This window comes from Alligator sinensis, unplaced genomic scaffold, assembly GCF_000455745.1.
Source record: "Alligator sinensis unplaced genomic scaffold, ASM45574v1 scaffold196_2, whole genome shotgun sequence".
NCBI classification, from domain to species: domain Eukaryota; kingdom Metazoa; phylum Chordata; order Crocodylia; family Alligatoridae; genus Alligator; species Alligator sinensis.
This window is the reverse complement of record NW_005843050.1, coordinates 110,250-118,115: the sequence shown is the minus strand read 5'-3', so window position 1 is coordinate 118,115 and position 7,866 is coordinate 110,250. Positions and strand designations below refer to the sequence as shown.

Sequence of the window (7,866 nt, the reverse complement as noted above, 5' to 3'; positions counted from 1 at the left end):
CCCCCCTCCCCCCCCCCCCCCCCCCCCAACTCTACTGCACATGCAGCCTGGCTTCCCTTCACCCCACCATGTGTTCAATGTATTGGCAACTGGTACCACCTTGGGGGGGAGGGGGGGCACGTGCCCCCCACCAGTGACCAGTCAGCGACTGGGGGGATCTGTCCCACAGCCAATCTCACCGACCAGAAAGCAGCCGCGGCGCTCCAGCCAGCACTCTCGGGGGGTGGGGAACACTAGCACTCCCACCTCCCCCCCCACCCCACCCATAGCCTAAGCGGGGAGCACAGCCTGTCAGGGGGTGCATCAGCACACTCAGGGGGAGCACGTGCCCCTCCTACATGTCACCAGTGGTTCAATACCTGTTTCTCACTCTCCTGGAGGTGCACAGAATCCACCTTCAGTGTGGGCAGCCTGGCTCCTTTCCTGCATTTACAGCTTGGGCACTCCAGTCCCTTACCTGTTGCTGTGGCAAGAGAAATTGGAGAAGGTGAAGTGAGATGGCTGGGAGGGGATTGGAGATGGCTGGATGGGAGCCCAGGGGCCTCATGCTAACCATTCTGGGGCTGCATGTTCTACCTCATTGCTAATTTTAAAAAAATTACCTCTGGAATCTTATTTTTTACATGCAAATATGCACAGACACCTCCCCCGCTCCTCCTGGATGTAACAATTTCTCATGTGTTGCGTCTGTAAAATAATATATAAATAGCTATGTTTAAACTTTCTGGGGATCTTCTTTTTTAATCTCTTCCTTACCTACTGCTTTGTCTTCATTTTGCACAAGTGTCTTGTCTAGCATAGATTTCTAAGAGCTAAAATCTATTTTATGGTGTTTCTCGGGAATGCAAACTTCTTGTGGTAGGACTAATAACAAATAAAGCCTGTGGTCTGTGTGTGCTCTGTTTTGTTCAGGTAGTAGGCAGTACTCTGTGCCTCACAGTGATAAACACTGTAATATAGTTAAACAGTTGTACAGGGCTGTCTGATTTGGAAGGAGGACATTTACTTTATGTTTAGTTTATGCCCTAAGGCACAGTTTGCAACTTAAGGGTTGTAAACAACTTGCATGTTCCATGTTTTCTTGTTAAATAGGAATCCCAGAGGGGTGCTAGTATGGGAAAGATTGAGAACTACTGTTTTGAATAATTGATTTATCTTAATGTAGGTTGTATATTTACACTTGTTACAAAATTATCCCATTCCCTACTTTAAGATCAATTCAACTATCTGTTGTTATCTCCTCCTGCATTAAATTCCATGCTGCATGCAGAAGTTAGGCCTGTGCAAATAGGGAAGTATTTGATTCATATTTGACCAGTTTGAAGGACAGTGATTTGTTTTGGAGATTTGGATCACTGTCCTGAATCGATTTGGCCAAATCAGCTTGGAAAGATTCAGCGCTGATTGGAAGAGATTTGGTGATTTGGCAATAGACTATAATGGGGAATCACTGAAATACCTATAACTTTGTCATTTTTTTGGCAGATTTGGATGAAAACAGCAGAGATGGTAGCCCCTTGTGAGGGCATGAAGCCTGCCAAGTTTCAAGGAAATAGGTGCACGGGTTTCTGGGAAACTGCACCTCAAACTGTTGAAAGCAAAACTCATGTCACTTGTATGTGTTAAGGCAGATTTGGATGAAAACGGCAGGGATGATAGACTGTAACAGGGGGCCTTCCCGGTGCTGGTTAGATCTCCGCCCGCCTACCTGTTTCTGGGCCAGCCACCCACCCCTCTTTTGCTCAGGCAGAAACAGCTCACAAAAGGGACAGAAAGTCTGCAGACAGAGGCTTATATGCTATTTCTACGTCCCTCCCCCAGAGCACTGTGATTGAACAGGGACTCGGGGAAAGATCACAGTCACTGGCCAGCTACAGATGTCAGTCTTTCCCCGCCTACTTCCCCTCCCTCTTCTCAGTTTCTGTTCCCCTGAAAGACTGCCTTCTGAACCTCCGAATCTTTTCCAGATTGATTCATAGGCATTTTTTGGTCTCCTGATTCAATTCGGATTTGGTGATTCAATCTCCCAATCGGACCAAATCTTCTCCAAACCGAATCGGCAACCAAAGCTTCGTACAACCCTAACAGAAATGTCTTTGTATTATATAGATGTGCACAACTCTAGAACTCTTGGTTCATACTCTTGGATGATACCTCTTAGTTAGTTTAATACAAGGTCACACAAAAAAATCTTTTTCTGCAAGCTTTTGGGCACACATACCTTTCCTCAGGCTTAGGGAAAATGAAAGATGGTAAAAAGTCCCAATAGGTAGAAAATAATTATGTATTATTAATAAATGTATTTATGTCATCATGACTGTTCTTTCACTGTTACTAGATTTTCTTTCCTTTTTATTTTTTTGATGGCATATACTTTCACTGTCCCAGAACATAAAGATTACCTTCTTTTCATTTCTATTATAAGATATGGGAAGTCTGTAAGAGCTTGGACAATAGCATTCTCGGTATGTATGTACCTGTCTTTTCCCCTGACATCTAGCTATATTGTATAGCTATAGTTTATCCTAGGATGTTTTAGAACCTGCAGTACATGTAGGCTCACTTGAATTAACATTATATATATTCCTTTATTAAAAAGAAACAAAACTTTATTTGTCAGGTTAAAAAGAAAAATTATATGTATTTTAGTTAGACCAACACAATTTGCTTAGTTGATACCAACTTTAAGTGCAACTAGTGTAACTGCATAATTTTGCTCTCCTAGACTTGCCAGAGTTAATGTCTTGCTTTATTACTCATAGTAATATGTTGACTTATGGATGTTGATCACTTGTCTTGATAGAGGCGGGATAATTTTAAATTAATCAAATGTATTTTTATTTTCTGTCTACGATCTGTCTGAGGTAGTAGGAATTGCTAGCTTTTGGTCCTGTTGGTGTGTTGTGCTTGCTAGGGCTGTGCGAAGCTTTGGGTGCTGATTCGATTTGGAGGAGATCTGGCCCAAATCAGGAGACCAATAAAAAGGTCCAAATCAATTCGAAGCTCTCTGAATTCAGAAAAGATTTGGAGAGCTCTGGAGATTTGGGCAGTCCCCCCTCACCACCGCAGGGAGCTGGACCCGGACTCTGTGCCAGTAAGTAGGGGGCGGGGGGGGGGGAAGGGGACCATGGGTGGACCCCCCCCAGCCTCCATCCCCTGCCTGCTCCCCCAGCCTCCCTGAGCGCCGCCCTGACCCTTGCCCGCTCTCCCAGCCTCATCAATGGCTGCCCCATGCGGCCCCAGTTCCCGGCTCAAAAAAAAAAAAGCCCTGTACTCACCGGATGCTGCAGCAGCCCTCGGGTCTTCTGGCGGCTTGTAGCAGAACCCCTCCCCATGCAGTGGGGAGCAGTGGGGATTGCCCCCCGCCTGCCAGGAGCCGATGAGTGCGGGGCCTTTTTTTAAAGAGCTGGGACACTGGAGCATGGCGGGGCAGCCATTGACAGGGCTGGAAAAGCAGGTAGGGGATGCGCCCTGTTTAATTTGGAGATTCAACTGATTCAGTGGCGGCCAAATCTCCAAATCAGATTCAGCTGAATCGATTTGGGACAGTGATTTGAATCACTGTGAATAGTACTAAAATATTCTTTGGAAAAAATATAGTGTTTTTATTACATGCTAATAATACCTGAAGCAGTAGGAAAGGGGTTAGTTTGAAGTTTCAATAGTCAGGCCTCTGAAAAGATAGCACACAATAAACAGACATAGTAAATAACAAATTCCAGAGGATTCCCTTCTTGTACTATTTCCAGTGTCAGAATTTGTTTAGAAATTAAGCTGACTACATCTGGAAGGGACTGTAATGAGCCTTTGCTTCAGGCAAGTGTCAGTGTCCTGTAATACCTGATGCTGTCGTTTTCATGAGGTCTGGATAGTTTTACCACACCTTCAAAAGTACAAAGAACAGGATATTATTCTGACATGTTTTTACTAATGACACAAACTATGCTTAAGCTAGTTGTTAAATTTACTCAAGTAAATTGACTTTTATCAGGGAAAAGACTGGATTATAGCATTTATAGTGAATCTGTTTTTATAGATTTTGATAGCTTCATTTAATAGCATTTAACAGCATACTTGTGGTAGGTATTTTTAGCTGCTTTGGGTGAACTGACCAGATCAAAAGAAACCCGTGGTTAAAGGGTTTTCAGCTCTCCCCAATCTGAAATTAAAACATCACACAAACTTGGACAGTCTTAGATTTCACCTATTGAAAATGTAGTCTACTCGTTGTTGGGTAATGCTGTGCATCAGTGAGAAGCTAGGTTTGATCCTGCAAACACTTAGGTGCAATATTTTACGTTTAAGCATGTAAATAATCTACTTGAATTCATTTGGGCTACATATGTAGTGGCTTGGTGGCTTTAGTATAGTAACATTTAAAGTGAAGTAGGCAATTATCACTACTTCACAGTCAGGGCGGCTAGGATCTGGAACCAACTTCCAAGGGAAGTGGTGCTCACTCTTACCCTGGGGGTCTTTAAAAGAAGGCTAGATAGATACCTTGCTGGGGTCATTTGACCCCAGCATCCTTTCCTGCCCATGGCAGGGGGTCAGACTTGATGAGCAGGTCAGGTCCCTTCCGACCCTACCAACTATGAAACTATGAATTAGGACTCGCAGTAGAGATGATATCTTTTATTAGACCAACACAAGTTTTGCAAAAAAATATTTTTAATTGCAAGCTTTCAGGTACAAACACTCTTCATCAGGCATTGGAGAAAAGATTGTAAAAGTTCTCCTGGGTAGAAATGAAAGTTCATATTTCATAGGATTTCACAGAGGAGTCAATAGATGGAAAACTCCTCTGGGCAGTCAGTTCATAGCTGATATGGAGCCTCTCACTTCTGTGAGGATCTGTGATGATGCAAATTACCTTGAAACAAAGGCAGGAGCAGGATCTCAGGTTTCAGGTGGTCACAGTTGCTTCCTGCTTGGGAAAATATGAAGATTTCATTAAAAAAATCCACTAACATTCAATACCTTCTATGTGTCAGGTATCCAGGAGTATGCTTTTCAAAAGAGAGAGAGAAAGAGATTTGAGAGGTTTTCTTCTTACCTGTGTATGGAACTTTTAAACCAAGTAAAATGCTATCACTTCAATTCAGTGAAACACATCTGAAACTAATTTCAAAAGTGTTTTATGTGCTTGTTTTTGTGTTGGCTTTTGTAGTAGGGTCATGTTTGGCTTGAGTTCAATAATTGTGTTTAGTCTAAATAGCAGACAGTAACAAGCCTGCTGTCTGTGACTTTTTTTCTGATTTCTTCACCTTGTGTCATGTTTTCTATCTATGAGGGTAGGTATTGCCTAAGAGCATTTTAGAGTGTATCAGAGAAAAAAAATGGTAATCTCATGTGAGACTTCTAAGTGAATTTTACTCTCTCACTCTTTCGAACCCTTAGGGTAGTTTGCTGGGTAGGTGAAAACTTTAATATCAGTGGAGATTCCTTCAAGGAATGTTTATGAGACTCTTTTAGGGAGTGTTTTTAGTAACATTTTTCTTTTAAAAAGCTGTGAACATGTTCCACTTTGTACCAAAGTGGTAATGGATCAAGGTACAGTAAGAGTTCTTAGTTTTTAAATGAATGCATCTCGAAGGAGAAGTGGACAGTTTAAGTTTCCAGAAGCATTAGGGCAGTGATTCTCCCAACCTTTTTAGACCATGGACCAGAAGTGACTGCAGACCGGCAAACTGCAGACTGGCATACAGCAGACCGGTAGCCAACCCTTTTTATGAGTAAGTTGAATTTTATCAGGGAAAAGATAAGTCAGTATAAAAGAGGGTTGGCTGCCAGTCTGCCATATGCCAGTCACTTCCAGACTTCTGGTCCAGCAGCAAACCCTTTGCAGTTCGGTACCGGGCTGCGGCCCAGGGTTTGGGAACCTCTGCGTTAGGGAATTGCACAATTGTTTTTCAGAATAGTAGGGGTTTTTTAAGCCTGATTGTTTACATACACCTTTCTCTCAATATTTTATCGTCTTAAAGGATGGGCTAATTTAAGTCACTTTCCCCCTGCCTTCCACAAGTTATTGTTTTGGTTTTTTTTAAATCAGATTTTAAATCAAAATCAATTTAGAAAGTTAGTTTTAATGCTATGTTAGACGCATGCAGATGAGTCAGTTATGCAAATTAATCTGTTTTTAAGGTGCAACTAGTGGCATAAATCTTATCAATATTACAAGTGTGGGAGTTAAGGCTTTCATCCTGCAGCAACATTTACATGGATTCAACAAAATGTGTGCTTCTAGCATCAGGGACCATCACATCAAATGTTTGGGCCATCACATTTTTGTAACTTAGAACAAAATATTTGTGTTAATGAAACATTATTTAGGCTTTCAATAAATTTAACGGTTGATTATTATCTTCTTTTTAATTCTCAGATAAAACTTTTAAAGGTGAGAGCTTAAACACACATTTAGCTGTCTAAGGCTAGAATTTTTAAAGCGTGTTGGAATCAAACTTTTTAGGCTCCTAAATAACTCTACATCATTGTAAAAAAATCTAGGCTAGTGGTTCTCAACATTCTTAGACTCGAGGCAGCCCTTGGAAAACGTCAACTTTTAGTTTTCAGCAGTGGCAGCAGTAGCCTGGGAAGGGTAAGTCTTCCCTTCCCCTCACCATGTCCACTACAACCCTGGGTGCTCAGTGAGCTTGCAACACTTTGGATTCTGATTTGAAATCTCTGTGTTTATCTTGTGAATCATGTTTGCACACCTAACAGTGTGGTACCCTGCAGACCTTGAAAAGATCTCAGGGCACCATAGGGTGCCATGTCACCCTTGTTAAGAATCACTGATCTAAGCTAAGTGCCATGGTGTCACAAGCTCCACTGACTTCATACTGGAAACACTGATGGAATAATAATGCATCTTAGTTGAAGCCCTTTAACAACTGGGAATTACAGAGGTTTGCAGTATTAAAGATGGTGGTGGGGGGGTTGCAAAGAAGTCTACTTATTATGTTTCAAGTGCTGTTCACAGAGTAAAGATAATTTGTTTTTCACTCTGAGGGAATGTGTAACCAAAATCTCTTTTAAAGACCTGTAAAATCAGAAATTCTGTAAATACTGGAAAACTAAGATATATAGAACACTTGTACTTTTTCCCCGCATGGTAGTATAAAAGATTAAGGTAAAAAATATGACCATGCAGATTAACCAATTTAAATAATAATGGATTTAAATACTATTCCTTTAAACACAATTTTTATTAATCTATAATTGATTTTTTTCAGTAAGTTTTGCGTATTGATGTTGGTCATATCACAAATCTCACTGAAATACATTTTAAACTGCGTCCCTTCCATGTCACTATTTCAGTTTAACAATTTATATTTTAAAGCCCATTTATTCAGAATTGAAACTATTTGTTTCTTTAAAACAAACAACCCCCCCCCCCCTTTTAAAGTTCTATATTCAGCAAAATTAAGTATATGAAAGTTAGGAAATAGCCAATTTATTGTTGCCATGCAACTTTAATTATGCCCCTCCTACATGCATTGAATAATATGTGATTTTTCTGTGAATGTGTGTGGGGCAGCTGAGATGATATTTGTTAACTGCCTTTGTCTGAAGTGGGGGGAATCAGGGTTTTCATGGCTATCCTCATTTTGGTATTTTCTAACTTTCAAGTGCTTGACTGCATCCTAATTGTTTTTAACATCTTTCTGGTATGTAATTTTCTAGTTATCTTTAGAAGGAAGAAAAGGAATTAGAACAAACATTAAGGTGCTCTGGAATAATGCCCTCTTCATGCATCATCACCGACATCATAATCATCATTGTTAGCAGAATAGGAAACCTGAACCCTCCGAACTGTAGCAAGACTTCTACCACTTGAGCTACAGAAATGGCAGCATTAATTAT

General features: G+C 41.0%; 1 long non-coding RNA gene across 1 annotated transcript in view; it reads right to left on the bottom strand.

The window, feature by feature from the left end:
• Positions 1–1,754, bottom strand: part of LOC112548253 — a 2,489-nt gene extending 735 nt beyond the window's left edge. The window contains exons 1-2 of the long non-coding RNA XR_003092077.1: positions 1,709–1,754; positions 360–463 (exon numbers count right to left, since the gene is read on the bottom strand). This is a non-coding gene — a long non-coding RNA (uncharacterized LOC112548253). The remainder of the gene's footprint in view (positions 1–359; positions 464–1,708) is intronic.
• Positions 1,755–7,866: the final 6,112 nt, after the last annotated feature.